Below are 17,004 nucleotides of genomic sequence, written 5' to 3'. Positions count from 1 at the left end.
ACATGGGAAAGATTCTACGTATGGATAGAAAGGAAATATGAATAAAAGTTGATAGATGAATGATATAGATAATAAAAAGTTAAATGAGGGATAAGATAAAAAAGAAATAGAAACTCAGATGACACCAGAGTAAATGGAAAAGGGGGATGGGGGTGGGGGAGAAAGAAGATTATAAATATAAATCTACAATTCTGAAATGATAGATTGGGTAAAATGGGAAAGAAATTGAAAAGAAAGTATAGATTATTAGAAAACTGGAGTTGCTCGGACACCAAATAAGAGAAATATTGCACAACAAAGGAGAAAGAAAGGAAAGAGGAGGAGAGGGAGAGAGAGGAATGGAAGAAAGGGAACAAGAGCAGGAGAGAAGGTGAAAAAGGGGGAAAAGAGGGGAGGAGTGGGGGAGAGGAAGGGGAAGTAGGGGAGGAGAGGAGAGGAAGAGGAAGAAAGTAGAAGAGGAAGGGAGGGAGGGAGGAGAAAGAAAGGTTTGTTGTGAAAACAGGGAAAAGAGAGGGTAGAAGAGCAACCACAAATGTGATCAAAATCTTATTTTTATGCTTTCATTAGAAAAAAAATACGTATATATATGATCCATTATGGATAAGAGAATGTACATTTACAATATGTGTATAAGGAATAAAAATAAAAAACTTTTTTCAAAAAATAAATAAATGTGCATCGGTTGGCAGCATCCAAACCAAATAGCCCAACTTGCTTCTGGCCTCTCCTCCAACTTGCCCTCAACTCACCTTCCAGCTGATGCTTCAACTTTTGGAAGAGCACAAAAGCCGCTCTGCAAGCCACCTTCCACCCAGGAGGGATCCGGTACAGGAAGTTCCTCTGTGCTTCTCTTCTTCCTCAATCCTTTCTGGCAATACAGTACTTGATGGTTTTAACTCCTTTAAGGATCAGCCACAGATGCAGCTACTGTATTGATGGCTTTGTAGGCGTAGAAGTGACCGCCATCTCCCGACAGGAGGCGAAAAAACACGCTTGTCCCGTTTCTGCCTAAGGCGTTTGCAAGATGTTGTCACTGATTATATGCTATCAAGTTGTTTTAGACTCCTAGCAACCTCTTTGCAACAGAGCCAATTAAAATAGTGAAATGTGAAGCTACTTAAGCTTCTGAAGATGAGCTACATGCTGAACCCTAAATGTTCATGAAGTTCTTACAGAATTACAGAGTAAGAGTTGGAAGGGACCAACTCTCCAAGCAGGAGAACCTATATCATTCCAGTCAAATGGCTCTCCAGTCTCCTCTTAAAAGCCTCCACTGATGGAACAACCACAGGTTATGTAGGCAATTTGTTCCACCGATTAATTGTTCTCACTGACAATTTCTTCTTAATTCTAGGTTGGATTTTTTTAAAAAATAATTCTCCCTGTTACTTTTTGTCCTGCATTCAGGCACTTTGGGTAAGGTGACCAGATTTTAACATTGGTAAAGAGGGACACCATGGTGGGCGTGGCTTATTTTGTAGGCATGGCTTGGAGGTCATTGACTGGGTGGGCGTGGCTATGTGTATAGGGACTACTCAGAGGGCTGAAAAATGTCATTTCTGACAGGTCCTCGCACTTTTGACTGGTCCTCACACTTATGACCATCCTCACATTTATGCCCGTGCAGCATTCTTAACAACCATGTCACTCATTTCACAACTGTTTCTCTTCACCATGGTGATAAGATAGGGCAAAAAACGTAAAATGTGAGGACAGTCGTAAGTTCGAGGACTACTCAAAAGTGCGAGGACCAGTCAAAAATAACTTTTTCAGCCCTCTGAGTAGTCCATATGCACAAAAGGACTAACCAGAGGGGTGAAAAAAGTCATTTCTGACAGGTCCTCGCATTTTTGACTGGTCCTCACACTTATGACCACCCTCACATTTATGCCCGTGCAGCATTCTTAACAACCATGTCACTCATTTCACAACTGCTTCTCTTCACCATGGTGATAAGATAGGACAAAAAACATAAAATGTGAGGACAGTCGTAAGTTCGAGGACTGGTCAAAAGTGTGAGGACCAGTCAAAAATAACTTTTTCAGCCCTCTGAGTAGTCCATATGCACAAAAGGACTAACCAGAGGGCTGAAAAAAGTCATTTCTGACAGGTCCTCGCACTTTTGACTGGTCCTCACACTTATGACCACCCTCACATTTATGCCCATGCAGCATTCTTAACAACCATGTCACTCATTTCACAACTGCTTCTCTTCACCATGGTGATAAGATAGGGCAAAAAACATAAAATGTGAGGACAGTCGTAAGTTCGAGGTCTGGTCAAAAGTGTGAGGACCAGTCAAAAATAACTTTTTCAGTCCTCTGAGTAGTCCATATGCATAAAAGGATACAGCAATAGAGAGGGATGAAGGAAGGGAAGGGAAATTAGAGTAGGAGTGAGGGTAAGAGAGAGAGGAAGAGAGGAGAAGGAGAAAGGAAGAGGAAGTAGGGAGGAGAAGAAGAGGGTGGGGGGAAGAGAAAGTAAGAAGGAAAGAAAGAAAAGAGAGAGGTGGTAGGTTTGAGGAGAAAGATTGCTGTACAATAAAAAAGATGAAAGGGAAGAAAGCCAACCCCAAACAAATATAAATATATTAAGATAAAGAATGAATTGTTAAACTTTAAAGAATAAAAGAGAACAAATATGAATAAATAGCAATAATTAGAAACACACATACAAATATACAATGTATTTTCTTTGAACAGAATATTTGGCTGGTTCACAAATTTAAACAGTGTTTAGTCATTTCAATTAAATTTACAATTTCTATATTTCCTTTTTGCCATATTTATTCCTCATCTATTTTTGTAAAAAAACCAATATTACCCTTCATCCTCATCTCTAATCTTAATCAAATTCAATTTTTCCCTTCTATTCTATATTATACCCCTTCCCATTGTCATCTATTTTTATATCCATCCTCACATTGGTTAATTATGTAATTATGTAATACAGTTGTTTAATACAAATTCAACATTTTAATATAAATCAATTAGTTATATAACTATCTTTTTTGTATATTAATCAATATGAACATGAATATTCCAATTATTTCCATGCAATCCAATTTCTTACAAATCAATTAATTATACTTACCAATAATAATAAACCAAATAATTTCCCCCATATATTCCTCCAAACCACAACTTAACCATTTCTGCTTTCAACACAGTATACAATTAATAATATCTCAATTATTACAATTTCCTAGTTAAATAGAGCTTTTTTTCTTTTGTGTTTTAAAATCTTGAACTCTCCTCTTTTGCCCTAAATTTCCCATTGTTTCCACCTACCTTTTTTTGGTGACGAAAAAGAAAAGAAATCTGCTGCCTAATTTTCCAACGTTGCATCAAACAAGCCAACAGCCTGTTTCACTTTCAGTTTCGTTTTGAGCTTGGTTTGCACAAGGAGAAAAAAAAATCTGCTCGAGCAATTTAGCAAGCAGCAAGAGCCCTGCGCAAAACAGCTGAGAGCAAATCAGCTGAGAGTGGGGAAGCCGAGCTAATTAGCACGTTGATTAGCTCGGCTTCCCCACTCTCAGCTGATTTGCTCTCAGAAATCCACCAAGGAGGATTTCTGACTGAAACTTTTCCCACAATCAGGACATTCAAAGGGTTTCTCTCCTGTGTGAGTCCTCTGGTCTATCACCAGGTAGGAATTCAGACTGAAACTTTTCCCATAATCAGGACATTCAAAGGGTTTCTCTCCTGTGTGAGTCCTCTGGTGTTTAACAAGGCTGGAATTGTGACTAAAACTTTTCCCACACTCTGGACATTCAAAGAGTTTCTCTCCTGTGTGAGTTCTCTGGTGGATCAGCAGATTGCAGTTCTGACTGAAACTTTTCCCACAATCAGAACACTCATATGGTTTCTCTCCTGTGTGAGTCCTCTGGTGGCTCACCAGTTTAGAACGGTAACTGAAACGTTTCCCACAATCTGGACATTTGTGTGGTTTGTCTCCTGTGTGAGTCTTTTGGAGTTTCACCAGACTGGAATTGAGACTGAAGTTTTTCCCACAATCAGGACATTCAAAAGGTTTTTCTCCTGTGTGAGTCCTCTGGTGGTTTATTAGGTTAAAATGGTAACGGAAATGTTTCCCACAATCTGGACACTTGACCGGTTTCTTTCCTGTGTGAGTCCTCTGGTGGTTCTCCAGGCTGGAATTCAGACTGAAACTTTTCCCACAATGTGGATACTGAAAAGGTTCTTCAGGAAATTGAAAAGATTTTTTAGGACATTTAAAGGGTTTCTCTTCTGTGTGAGAGCTCTGGTGTATCACCAGGTGGGAATTTGCAATGAAACTTTTCCCACAACCAGGACATTCAAAGGGTTTTTCGCCTGTGTGAGTCCTCTGGTGGCCAATGAGATGGGAATTCAGACTGAAACTTTTCCCACAATCTGGACACTTTTCCCACAATATGGTTTCTCCCTGGTGTAAGTCCTCTGATGTATCACAAAGTTGCCATGCTTGCAAAAGCATTTACCACATTGGGAGCAGTTGTAGGGCATCTCTACTATGAGGATCCGTCTATGAATCGCAAGGGAGCTATTCTGATTAAAGTTTTGCCACATTCGGAGTATTTATATGGCTTTTGTTCAGTGTGGATCCTCTTGTGATTTGAGCTCTTTACTTTTCCCACAATAGGCAAATCTATGGAGCTTTTCCATCACTGACATTCTTGAGGAGGTCAAAAATATGTGTGATTCCTTATTGGTACCTGTATTTCTGGCTGCCATATGTGACTATCCAATTGACATTTTCTTCCCCACTGGCTTCCAGTTATTTTCCTCTTTTTCTGAACGGAAAAATGATCTCCTTCGACCTTTTTGAGTAACGTATTCTTAAATTCTATATAATCTACTTTTTCCAGCTGCAAATCTCTTTATGATTTTCTCTTTTCTGTCTCTTACCTGCTGATGAAGTAGACGAATTCTGTGGTTTTCTGAAGGAAATAGAAAATATTTTTATTTTTGCTTCAATTTGCTTTGCTTTTCAGTGTTGGTTGATATTCTCAGTTGTCCAGTGTATTTATATTGGCATCATCTTTGTCTGTAAGATTCAAAAGAAAGTGTAAGTTTTATTGTTTATGAAAGGGTTGCAGAAGATGTGAAAAAAGGAAGTACAGGTAATCCTTTAGGTACGACAGGCCATTCAACGAATTTCTGAAGTTACAACACTCCCCCAAATGCTAAATACGAATCTGCTTCAGTTGAATTTTTGCAGTGCCTCCCACCCCGAGGTCCTTGACTCCTTCACTGCAGAGATGCTGCAGCATACCCACCCACCTATTTCCCTTCCATCTTGCCCAGTCAGTCCTCACAATTCCCCAGACCCCAGTATGTTGGCCTGCTTTGCAATATACTATGCATTCCTCCCCAACCCCACTCCCCCATCACCATTCACTTACGAAATTTCTGACGAGCTCAGGAAGTCAGCTGGGCCATGTGGCATAATCAAGAAGAAGAAATATAAACTCTTTTCTTTCCATGGCAATCCTTTCACTCCAGCCAGCATAAAACGTTAGTGATTTACCCTGGCTGAGGATTAAAGGATTGCCATGGAAGCAAAAGAGATGAGATTTCTTCTTTGCTCTACCAGCACAACACTAATGTAAAGCTAGTGCTAGCGGGGCTAAGAAGAAATCATGCCTATTTTGCTTCCATTGCAATCCTTTTCTTTTCAGTCAGCATAAACTACTATGATTTCTTCTTAGCGACACTGGCACTAGTTTTATGCTGGCGAAGGGATCTAAGAAGATATTGTCTTGGTTTACCCTGGCTGGAGAGGAAAAGATTGTCATTGAAACAAGAGATCAGATGTCTTCTTTGCTCTATCAGCGCTATCTTTACACTAGTCTTACGCTGGTAGAGCAAAGAAGAAATCCCATCTCTTTTGTTTCCATGCCAGTCCTTTCCCCACCCAGCCAAGGTAAACATCTATGATATCTTCTTCTTGATTGTGCAACCTGGCCCACCGAGGGAATGGCCTTCTCTACTCTGACTTCCTGAGCTCATCAAAATGTAAGTAAGCAAATGGTGATGGGGTGGAGTATGGAGAAGGCCCATAGGGCTTTGGGGAAACCAAGGGGCAGGAGGCAGAGCATGGGGTATCCTAGACTGAAAGACAAGGGTTAAGGGGGATGTGACAGCTCCTCTTCCAATACACTGGAGGATCTGTCACGAAGAAGAGAGGATTGACTTATTCTCTAGGGCACCAGACGGTAGGACAAGAAGTAATGGGTGGAAGCTTGTCAAAGAGAGATCCACCCTAGAAGTGAGGAGAAATTTTCTGATGGTGAGAAGACTTAATCAATGGAATATCTTGCCTCTTGGGAGTTGTGGGTGTTCCATCACTGGAGATTTTCAAAAATAGATTGGACAACCATTTGACAGATGGCATAAGGTCCCCTGCCTTGGGCAAGGAGTTAGACTAGAAGACCTTCAAGGTCCCTCCAGCCCTATGATTCTATATTCTTAGCAATGTAAAGATTTGGAGATTTCAACAGTCAGCATAATTTACACTAATCAAGCATTTTTTGATTTCCTCTTCTGCAAAGCTTACATGGCTGGGATGACTGCATGTAACAGTAAGCTATGATTAAACCATCTTAAGACTGGTATACCGAACAAGTATAGTGAAATAGGAGTGGAGTTTTAAGAAGCTATCTTTTGGCTAGCATCAGGTTTTCCTTTGTAATCAGCAAACCAGCTGTTTCATCAACATGTTGGGATAGTCCTTCTGTGAACATGGGAGGTTCTTAATACAGGTAATCCTTGATTTACAACCACAATTGAGCCCAACATTTCCACTGCTAAGCAAGGCAATTGTTAAGTGAATTTTACCCCATTTTCTAACTTTTCTTGCCACAGTTGTTAATCTGGCTTTCCCACTAACTTTGCTTGTCAGAAGCTTGCAAAAGGTGATCACATGACCCTGGAACACTGCAACTGTCATAAATACGAGCCAGTGGCCAAGGATCTGAATTTTGGTCACGTGACCACTGAGATGCTGCAACAGCTGCAAGTGTTAAAAATGGTTATTACTCACTTTTTTCAGTGCCGCTGAAACTTCAAATGGTCACTAAAAAAATGGTTGTAAGTCAAGGAATACCTGCATGCAGAAGTAGCTTGTTTGCTAACAATAAAATATTGAGCCATAGAAATGGGAAAAGTGAAGCTCTTTCAACATGGAACTGGGGATGAGATTAAGTCCTGTCCCCAAACAGCTACTGGGCATGTTTTTTTATTTATTTATATTTTATTTTGAATTTGTATACCGCCCTTCTCCCTAAGGACTCAGGCCGGTGTACAGCCACGTAAAAACATAGACTACAAATATTAAAATACAATTAATATATATATATATATATATATATATATAAATTTGGCCCCATAATTAAAAGCATTAACAAACCAATTAAAACATTTAAACATGTTGGTACAGTGGTTAGAGGAATGCAGTCAAGAGCCTGAAGCCATGGTCTTGCGTTATCTAGTAGCAAGAAACAGGATACGGTCGGGGCACAAAAGGCCAATGCAAAAGGGATTTTCCCCTTCTTACAAACTGTCCAGATAATCCTTGGTTTTTTAAGAGCTTCAGGAAAGATTTATTAAAAATAGTGGCGGAAAATTGGAGCCGAACAATCGAAAGAAGTGCTTTCAGATGCAGCAAAGGTCATTTTCTTCTAGCTTAAGAGAAGATAATAACTGCAACAACCAAGAAAAAATGGAGCTTCCAGACTCAGGAACTGCGTACAGGTAGTCCTCGACTTACAACAATTCATTTAGTGACCGAAGTTACAACTGCACTGAAAAAAGTGTCTTACCACCGTTTTTCACACTTACATTACAGCATCATTATATTACACAATTACAGCATCCCCATGGTCATGTGATCAAAATTCAGATGCTTGGCAACTGAGTCATATTTATGATGGTTGCAGTGTCCCGGGGTCATCCCCTTTTCTGACCTTCTGACACGCAAAGTCAACAGGAAAGCCAGATTCACTTAACCAGGTTACTAACTTAACCACTGCAGTGATTCACTTAACCACTGTGGCAAGAAAGGTCATAAAATGGGGGGGGGGGATGACACTCACTTTACAAAAGTTTCACTTGGCAACATAAATGTTGGGCTCAAGTGTTTTCGCAAGTCCAAGACTATCTGTTATCTCCCAAGAACAATTTCACGAGTGGGAGAATAGATTTCTCTTTTAAAAGCTGCATTCTGACCATTTGTGCTTTTGGAAGGAGGGGGGGGGGGCTGGCAGAGAAGAGAAATCAGAGGCTGGAAGTCCTCAGATTTTCTTTTAGCCTTCAGAAGTTGTGGGAGCTTCATCACTGGAAGCTTTCAAGGAGAGATTGGATTGCCATCCATCGGAAATGATACAGGCTCTCCTGTATGAGCAGGGGGTTGGACTAACAGTAACAGAATTGGAAAGGACATTGGAGGTCATCTAGTCCAACCCCCTGCTCAAACAGGAGACCTATACTAGGGTTCGAACTGCCGAACTGCCGACCTTTCTGATCGACAAGCTCAGTGTCTTAGCCATTGAGCCACCTAGTCAGGCTAAATGACAAGATGACCTCCATCGTCCGTTCCAACTCTTGTTATTCTGTTAATCCGAGGCTTTGGTGAACATGAGAATAGAGTCACGATTCATCGAAGAAAGAGACGCCGCTTGCAACTCAATAGCCCCGATGCTCTTTTTGTCATTTTGTCCCCCCCGCCTGTGACGCCTCCGCGCCCTCCTTTTATGCCTTTCCCCGCACCTGGATTGCGGAGCTGTGTGGTCTGCTTGAACATGGAGGATCAATTTTCTATAGGAAGAGAGAGCTCTGCAAGGACCAACTGTTGTATCCTCTCCTTTACCAGGAGAGCCTTAAATAGGGTTTTTGCAGAAGGAAGCAGGGTTGGTTGCGAGATTATTTTACAATCAGGTTGGTCAAACTTTCCAAGAAGCTGAACGGGTTAAAAGCAGAAAGTTCAGCAGCTAGAGTAGATCCAGAAATGTAGACTCCTCTTACTGAATTCCTTTTCCTGTAGCTCCTTTGGAGAAAACTTTGAGTTTGGTGTTGCCGTTCTTGAATTTTGCTGGGCGAATCTCAACAGTTCGGAAAGAGTAAGTTAAATTTGAAACTTTCAGAAAAAGATCAGATCAGAGAATAAGAAATCCAGGAAGGGGGAGGGGGGGAGGTTAAAGGGAAATTATCCTTGAATAAATAATTTCTTTTAAAAAAAACTGCACCTATTTAACGCTCTCCTGGTAAAGGAGAGGATACAACAGTTGGTCCTTGCAGAGCTCTCTCTTCCTATAGAAAATTGAGCCTCCATGTTCAAGCAGAGCACCCAGCTCCGCAATCCAGGTGCGGGGAAAGGCATAAAAGGACGGCGCGGAGGCGTCACGGGTGGGGAGAACAAAATGACAAAAAGAGCATCGGGGCTATTGAGTTGCAAGCGGCGTCTCTTCCTTCGATGAATCGTGACTCTATTGTCATGTTCACCAAAGCCTCGGATTAACAGAATAACAAGAGTTGGAACGGACGATGGAGGTCATCTTGTCATTTAGCCGGAGCAGGGGGTTGGACTAGATAACCTCCAAGGTCCCTTCCAACTCTGTTACTCTTAGTCCAACCCCCTGCTCATACAGGAGAGCCTGTATCATTTCCGATGGATGGCAATCCAGTCTCCCCTTGAAAGCTTCCAGTGATGAAGCTCCCACAACTTCTGAAGGCTAAAAGAAAATCTGAGGACTTCCAGCCTCTGATTTCTCTTCTCTGCCAGCCCCAGTCTTCCAAAAGCACAAATGGTCAGAATGCAGTTTTTAAAAAAGAAATCTATTTTCCCACTCGTGAAATTGTTCTTGGGAGATAACAGATAGTCTTGGACTTGCGAAAACACTTGAGCCCAACATTTCTGTTGCCAGGTGAAACATTTGTAAAGTGAGTGTCCCCCCCTCCCCATTATATGACCTTTCTTGCCACAGTGGTTAAGTGAATCATTGCAGTGGTTAAGTTAGTAACCTGGTTAAGTGAATTTGGCTTTCCTGTTGACTTTGCGTGTCAGAAGGTCACAAAAGGGGATGACACTGGGACACTGCAACCATCATAAATATGAGTCAGTTGCCAAGCATCTGAATTTTGATCACATGACCTTGGGGCTGCTGTAATGGTTGTAGGTGTGAAAAACGGTGGTAAGTCACTTTTTTCAGTGCAGTTGTAACTTCGGTGACTAAATGAATTGTTGTAAGTCAAGGACTACCTGTACGCAGTTCCTGAGTCTGGAAGCTCCATTTTTTCTTGGTTGTTGCAGTTATTATCTTCTCTTAAGCTAGAAGAAAATGACCTTTGCTGCATCTGAAAGCACTTCCTTCGATTGTTCGGCTCCAATTTTCCGCCACTATTTTTAATAAATCTTTCCTGAAGCTCTTAAAAAACCAAGGACTTTCTGGACAGTTTGTAAGAGGGGCCAAATCCCTTTTGCATTGGCCTTTTGTGCCCCGACCGTATCCTGTTTCTTGCTACTAGATAACGCAAGGCCATGGCTTCAGGCTCTTGACTGCATTCCTCTAACCACTGTACCCACATGCCTAGTAGCTGTTTGGGGACAGGACTTAATCTCATCCCCAGTTTCATGTTGAAAAAGCTTCATTTTTCCCATTTCTATGGCTCAATATTTTATTGTTAGCAAACAAGCTACTTCTGCACACAGGTATTCCTTGACTTACAACCATTTTTTAGCGACCATTTGAAGTTTCAGTGCCACTGAAAAAAGTGAGTAATAACCATTTTTAACACTTGCAGCTGTTGCAGCATCTCAGTGGTCACATGATCAAAATTCAGATCTTTGGCCACTGGCTCGTATTTATGACAGTTGCAGTGTCCTGGGGTCAGCCTTTTGCAAGCTTCTGACAAGCAAAGTTAGTGGGAAAGCCAGATTAACAACTGTGGCAAGAAAGGTTAGAAAATGGGGTAAAATTCACTTAAAAATTGCCTTGCTTAGCAGTGGAAATGTTGGGCTCAATTGTGGTTGTAAATCAAGGATTACCTGTATTAAGAACCTCCCATGTTCACAGAAGGTCTATCCCAACATGTTGATTTGGGGGGTAATAATGAAACAGCTGGTTTGCTGATTACAAAGGAAAACCTGATGCTAGCCAAAAGATAGCTTCTTTAAAACTCCACTCCTATTTCACTATACTTGTCTATTTTCTAGGGAGGTGTCTCCGCTTGATACTTTAGCTGTAATGAATATTTGTGACAACTTAACAAAGGCTAGTTTGTTTTAAGTTAGGTATACCAGTCTTAAGATGGTTTAAACATAGCTTACTGTTGCATGAAGTGATCCCAGCCATGTAAGCTTTGCAGAAGAGAAAATCAAAAAATGCTTGATCAGTGTAAATTATGCTGACTGTTGAAATCTGTTAAATTGCTAAGAAAATAGAATCATAGGGCTGAAAGGTTTAGGTTTATTAGATTTATATACTGCCCTTCTCCCGAAGGACTCAGGGCAGTGTACAGCCATGATAAAACACCAAGTCGTACAAAAATTAAAACCAATTAAAAGAATTAAACAATTGGCCTAATCCATTTAAAACCCCCCAATTTAAAACCCCATCTAAGTTCTTATTCAGCCAGGCCAGCCTGTTGAAATAGCAGGGTCTTTAGGGCCCTGCGGAAGGTACGGAGGTCGGAATCATACATATCCCAGGGGGTAGTGTATTCCAGAGGATGGGTGCCCCCACAGAGAAGGCTCTCCCCCTGGGAGTCGCCAGCCTACATTGTTTGGCTGACAGCACCCTGAGGAGCCCTTCTCTGTGGGAGCGTGTTGGTCGATGGGAGGCTATTGGTGGCAGAAGGCGGTCCCGTAGATATCTGGGTCCTAAGCCATGGAGCGCTTTAAAGGTGGTAACCAAGACGTTGAACTGCACCCGGAAGACCACTGGGAGCCAGTGCAGCTCGCCCAGGAGAGGTGTCACATGGGTGCGCCTAGTCGCACCCATAATCACCCGCGTGGCCGCATTCTGGACCAGTTGGAGCCTCAGAGTGCTCTTCAAGGGGAGCCCCATGTAGAGAGCGTTACAGTAATCCAGACGGGACATGACGAGGGCGTGAGTGACCGTGCGTAGGGTGTTCCGATCCAGAAAGGGGCGCAACTGGCGCACTAGGCGAACCTGATCAAAAACCCCCCTGGCCACAGCTGTCATATGTTCTTCTAAGGACAGCCGTGCATCCAGGAGGACACCCAAGTTACGCGCCCTCTCCGAGGGGGGCAGAGTTTCACCCCCAATAGCCAGCGATGGAACCAGCTGGCTATATCGAGACACCGGAAGCCATAGTCACTCAGTCTTGGAGGGGTTGAGTATGAGCCTGTTTCTCCCCATCCAGATCCGCACGGCCTCCAGGCAGCGAGACATTACGTTAAGAGCATCATTGGGGTGGTCTGGGGTGGAAATGTACATCTGGGTGTCATCAGCGTACAGGCGTACGCTGATGACACTCAGCGTACACTCCACCCCAAAACCACGGATGATCTCACCCAGTGGCTTCACATAAATGTTGAACAGAAGGGGCGAGAGGACCGATCCTTGCAGCACTCCATACATAAGGCGCCTCGAGGTCGACCTCTGTCCCCCTACCAACACAGACTGTGTCCGGCTGGAGAGGAAGGAGGAGAACCACCGCAACACGGTGCCCCCCACTCCTAACCCCTCCAGCCGTCGCAGCATGATACCATGGTCGATGATATCAAAAGCCGCTGAGAGGTCCAATAGGACTAGGACAGAGGAACATCCCCTGTCCTGAGCCCTCCAGAGATCATCTACCAATGCGACCAATGCCGTTTCCATGCTGTATCCCAGTCTGAAGCCCGACTGGAATGGATCCAGATAGACAGCTTCATCCAGGTACCGAGGAAGTTGCTGCGCCACCACACTCTCAACAACCTTCGCCACAAAGTGGAGGTTGGAGACTGGACGATAGATCGCCAATATTGCCGGGTCCAGAGAAGGCTTCTTGAGAGGGGCCTCACCACCGCCTCTTTAAGGGCGGTGGGGAGGAGACCCTCACTCAAAGAAGCATTTATAATCCTCTGGAGCCAGCCTCGTGTAACCTCCCGGGAGACGAGCACCAACCAGGAGGGACACGGGTCCAATAAACATGTGGCAGAGCTCAACCTACCCAGAATCCTGTCCACGTCCTCGGGAACCACAGGGTCAAACTCCTCCCAGATAACACTCTCAAGACTCACCCCCGTCACCCACTCTGGAGCTACCCAATCGGAGTCCAAGCCTTCCCGAATCTGAGCGATTTTGTCATGCAGGAATTGCGCAAATTCCTCAGCCTTCTCCTGCAAGGGGTCTTCCTGCACTTCCACATGAAGGAGGGAGCAGGTCACCCTAAACAGGGCGGCTGGGCGGTTCTCTGCAGATGCAATAAGAGTGGAAAAATAGCTTGATTTTGCCCCTTTTATCGCCACTAGGTAGGTCTTAATATGAGATCTTACCAGTGTTTGGTCGGATTCGGAACGGCTGACCCTCCAATCACTCTCTAGGCATCTTTTCTGGCGCTTCATTTCCCTCAGCTCCTCTGAGAACCAGGGGGCTAGATGGGATCTGCATCAGGTCAGAGGCCGCAAAGGCACGACTCGGTCCAAAGCTCTAGCGGCCGCCTTTTCCCAGGCGGCCACCAGCTCTTCAGTCGAGCCATGAGCCAGAGCTTCAGGGAATGGCCCAAGCTCCGTCAGGAACCTATCAGGATCCATCAGGCACCTGAGACGGAACCACCTAGGCCAGTGATGGCTAACCTTTTTGCCATCGCGTGCCAGGAGAGGGGGAGCGGGGGGAGGGTCACGCATGCACGTGCCCACGCGCATGCACACGCAACCCCACCCACCCCCGCTCCTGGCACATGATGGCCTGGTAGGCCCGTTTTTCTTTCTTGCCTGATTTCAGATCCTTTCTATGGATCTGGGAAGGTCGAAAACAGCCTTTCCCACTCCTCTGGAGGCCCTACGGAGGCTGAAAGGGCCAATTTCCCAACTCTCGGTGGGACAGGAAGTGATGTTTTTTGCTGTCCCCAGCCTCCAGAACCTCTCTAGGAGTCTGTAGGAGCCTCTCTCGGAGTCTCTGGAGGCTGGGGACAGAAAAAAAACGTCACTTCCTGTCCACTGGGAGTCGGGAAATGGGCCCTTTCAGCCTCCGTAGGGCCTCCAAGGGAGAGGGAAAGGCTGTTTTCGCCCTTCCCAGATAAATAGAGAGGATCTGGAGCCGGTAAGAAAGAAAAATGGGCCTTCCCCCCCCCCCCCCGGCCCTCCAGAGGCAGGAAACAGCCTGTTTCCCTACTACTGGTGGGCCCAGAAGGCCCGAAAATCAGCTGTCCAGCGTGCGCATGCGCCCCAGAGCTGAGCTGGCGTGCCCACTAATATGGCTCTGCGTGCCACCTGTGGCACACGTGCCATAGGTTCACCATCACGGACCTAGGCGGTTCCATCTCCCTGCGGCGATGGGAAGCGGCTCGAAAGTCTAATTGAAGAAGTTAATGATCTGACCATGACAGGAGTTTGATGACTAGATCCCCTAATTCCAGATCATTCAACCACTGACCAGAGACAAGAATAAGGTCCAGAGTGTATCCCCCCGTGTGAGTCGGGCCTGGAACTAACTGGGTCAGGTCCATGGCTGCCATGGAAGCCATGAACTCCCGAGCTATCCCAGACGTTTCACTGACGGATGGCAGGTTGAAGTCCCCCATGACCATAAATCTGGGGGTATCCACCGCCACCCTGGCTATTACGTCAAGCAGCTCAGGCAGGGTTATTGCCACGTGGCAGGGAGCCAGGTACGTAGTCAACCAACCCATCTGTACCCCACAACCGCACTTCACAAGGAGGGACTCACATCCGGCTATCTGAGGAACAGTGGCCTCCTTCAGACAAAGACTTTCCTTAATAATGGCCGCCACCCCCCCCCCCGCCCCTTCCCTGAGCCCTCGGAAGGGACCTTGAAGGTCTTCAAGTCTAACTCCTTGCCCAAGGCAGGGGACCTTATACCATATGTCAAATGGTTGTCCAATCTGTTTTTGAAAATCTCCAATGATGGAACACCCACAACTCCCAAGAGGCAAGATATTCCATTGATTAATTCTTCTCACCATCAGAAAATTTCTCCTCACTTCTAGGGTGGATCTCTCTTTGACAAGCTTCCACCCATTACTTCTTGTCCTACCCTCTGGTGCCCTAGAGAATAAGTCAATCCTCTCTTTGTGACACATCCTCAAGTGTATTGGAAGAGGAGCTGTCACATCCCACTTAACCCTTCTCTTTGAGTCTAGGATACCCCATGCTCTGCCTCCTGCCCCTTGGTTTCCCCAAAACCCTATGCGCCTTCTCCATACTCCACCCCATCACCATTTGCTTACTTACATTTTGATGAGCTCAGGAAGTCAGAGTACAGAAGGCCATTCCCTCGGTGGGCCACATGGCACAATCAAGAAGAAGAAATCCAATCTCTTTTGTTTCCATGGCAATCCTTTTGCCTCAGCCAGCATAAACTACTACGATTTCTTCTTAGCTACGATTTCTTCTTAGCTCCGCCGGTGCTAGTTTTATGCTGCTGGTGCTAAGAAGATATCATAGTGGTCTACCCTGGCTGTGGAGGGGAAAGGACTTGCATGGAAATAAAAGTGATGGGGTTTCTTCTTTGCTCTACCAGCAAAAGACTAGAGTAAACCTAGCGCTGATAGAGAGAAGAAGAAATCCGATCTCTTTTGTTTCCATGGCAATATTCTCCTCCCCAGCCAGGGTAAACCACTATGATCTCTTTTTAGCGCTGCCACCATAAAATTAGTGCCGGTGGAACTAAGAAGAAATCGCAGGAGCTTATGCTGGCTGGAAAGGAAAGGATTGCAATGGAATCAAAATAGACATGGTTGGAAATTAAATGCAAAAGTTAATACTCATGAGGAATAACACACAACTATTAGTTAATCCTATATATTATTATATCTTAATTAAACAGTAATTAATTTCATATATAAGAATTTTTGTATAAACTGTATAATTAATTAGATAATTGATTAGACACCGCATTTGTAAATATACAATATGACTACACATTGCCGAACTGTATACTTTGAATTGTAATATATTCTTAATTCAATAAAATTTCATTTAAAAAAAAACACAAAAAAACAAAAAAACAAAATAGACATGATTTCTCCTTAGCGCCACCAGTGCTAGGCTTTATGCTAGTCTTACACTGGTTGAGCAAAGAAGAAATCTCATCTTTTTTACTTCCATGGGAATCCTTTCCTCCCCAGGCAAGGTAAATCACTACCAATTTATGCTGGGTGGGGCGAAAGGATTGCCATGGAAACAAAATAGATCGTAAATCATCTTGATTCTGCCACGTAGCTCAGTTGACTTTTTGAGCTCGTCAAAAATTAAGTAAGTGAATGAAGAAGGGGAGTGAGGTTGGGGAGCAATACCTAGAAGCAAAATATTGACAAAGCAGGCCAATGTACTGTGGTCTGGGGCCTCTGAGGATTGACCGGGCAAGATGTTTGGGAAATAGGTGGGAGGGTATGCTGCAACATCTCTGCAGCTGGTGGATGGACCATTGGGGGGAGGGGCTGCAAAATTTCAACCTTGAAACATTCGTATTTAGCATTGGGTGTGTGGGTGTAGTAACTTTGAACTTTCGTTGAATGGCCTGTTTTACCTCAAGGATTACCTGTACTACTTTTTTTCACATCTTCTGTAATCTTTTTATAAACAATAAAACTCACACTTTCATTCGAATCTTACAGACAAAGATGCCAATATAACAACACTGGACAACTGAGAATAACAAGCAACATTGAAAAGCAAAGCAAATTGAAGCAGAAATTAAAAAAAAATTTTTCCATTTCCTTCAGAAAGCCTATTGTGGGAAAAGTACAGAGTTCAAATCACAAGAGGATCCACACTGGAGATCAGCCATATAAATACTCTGAATGTGGCAAAAGCTTT

This window comes from Pituophis catenifer, unplaced genomic scaffold (assembly GCF_029215685.1).
Source record: "Pituophis catenifer annectens isolate HBS135680 unplaced genomic scaffold, rPitCat1.0.hap2 SCAF_2, whole genome shotgun sequence".
In the NCBI taxonomy this organism is placed as follows: Eukaryota; Metazoa; Chordata; class Lepidosauria; order Squamata; family Colubridae; genus Pituophis; species Pituophis catenifer.
This window is presented reverse-complemented; position numbering follows the sequence as displayed.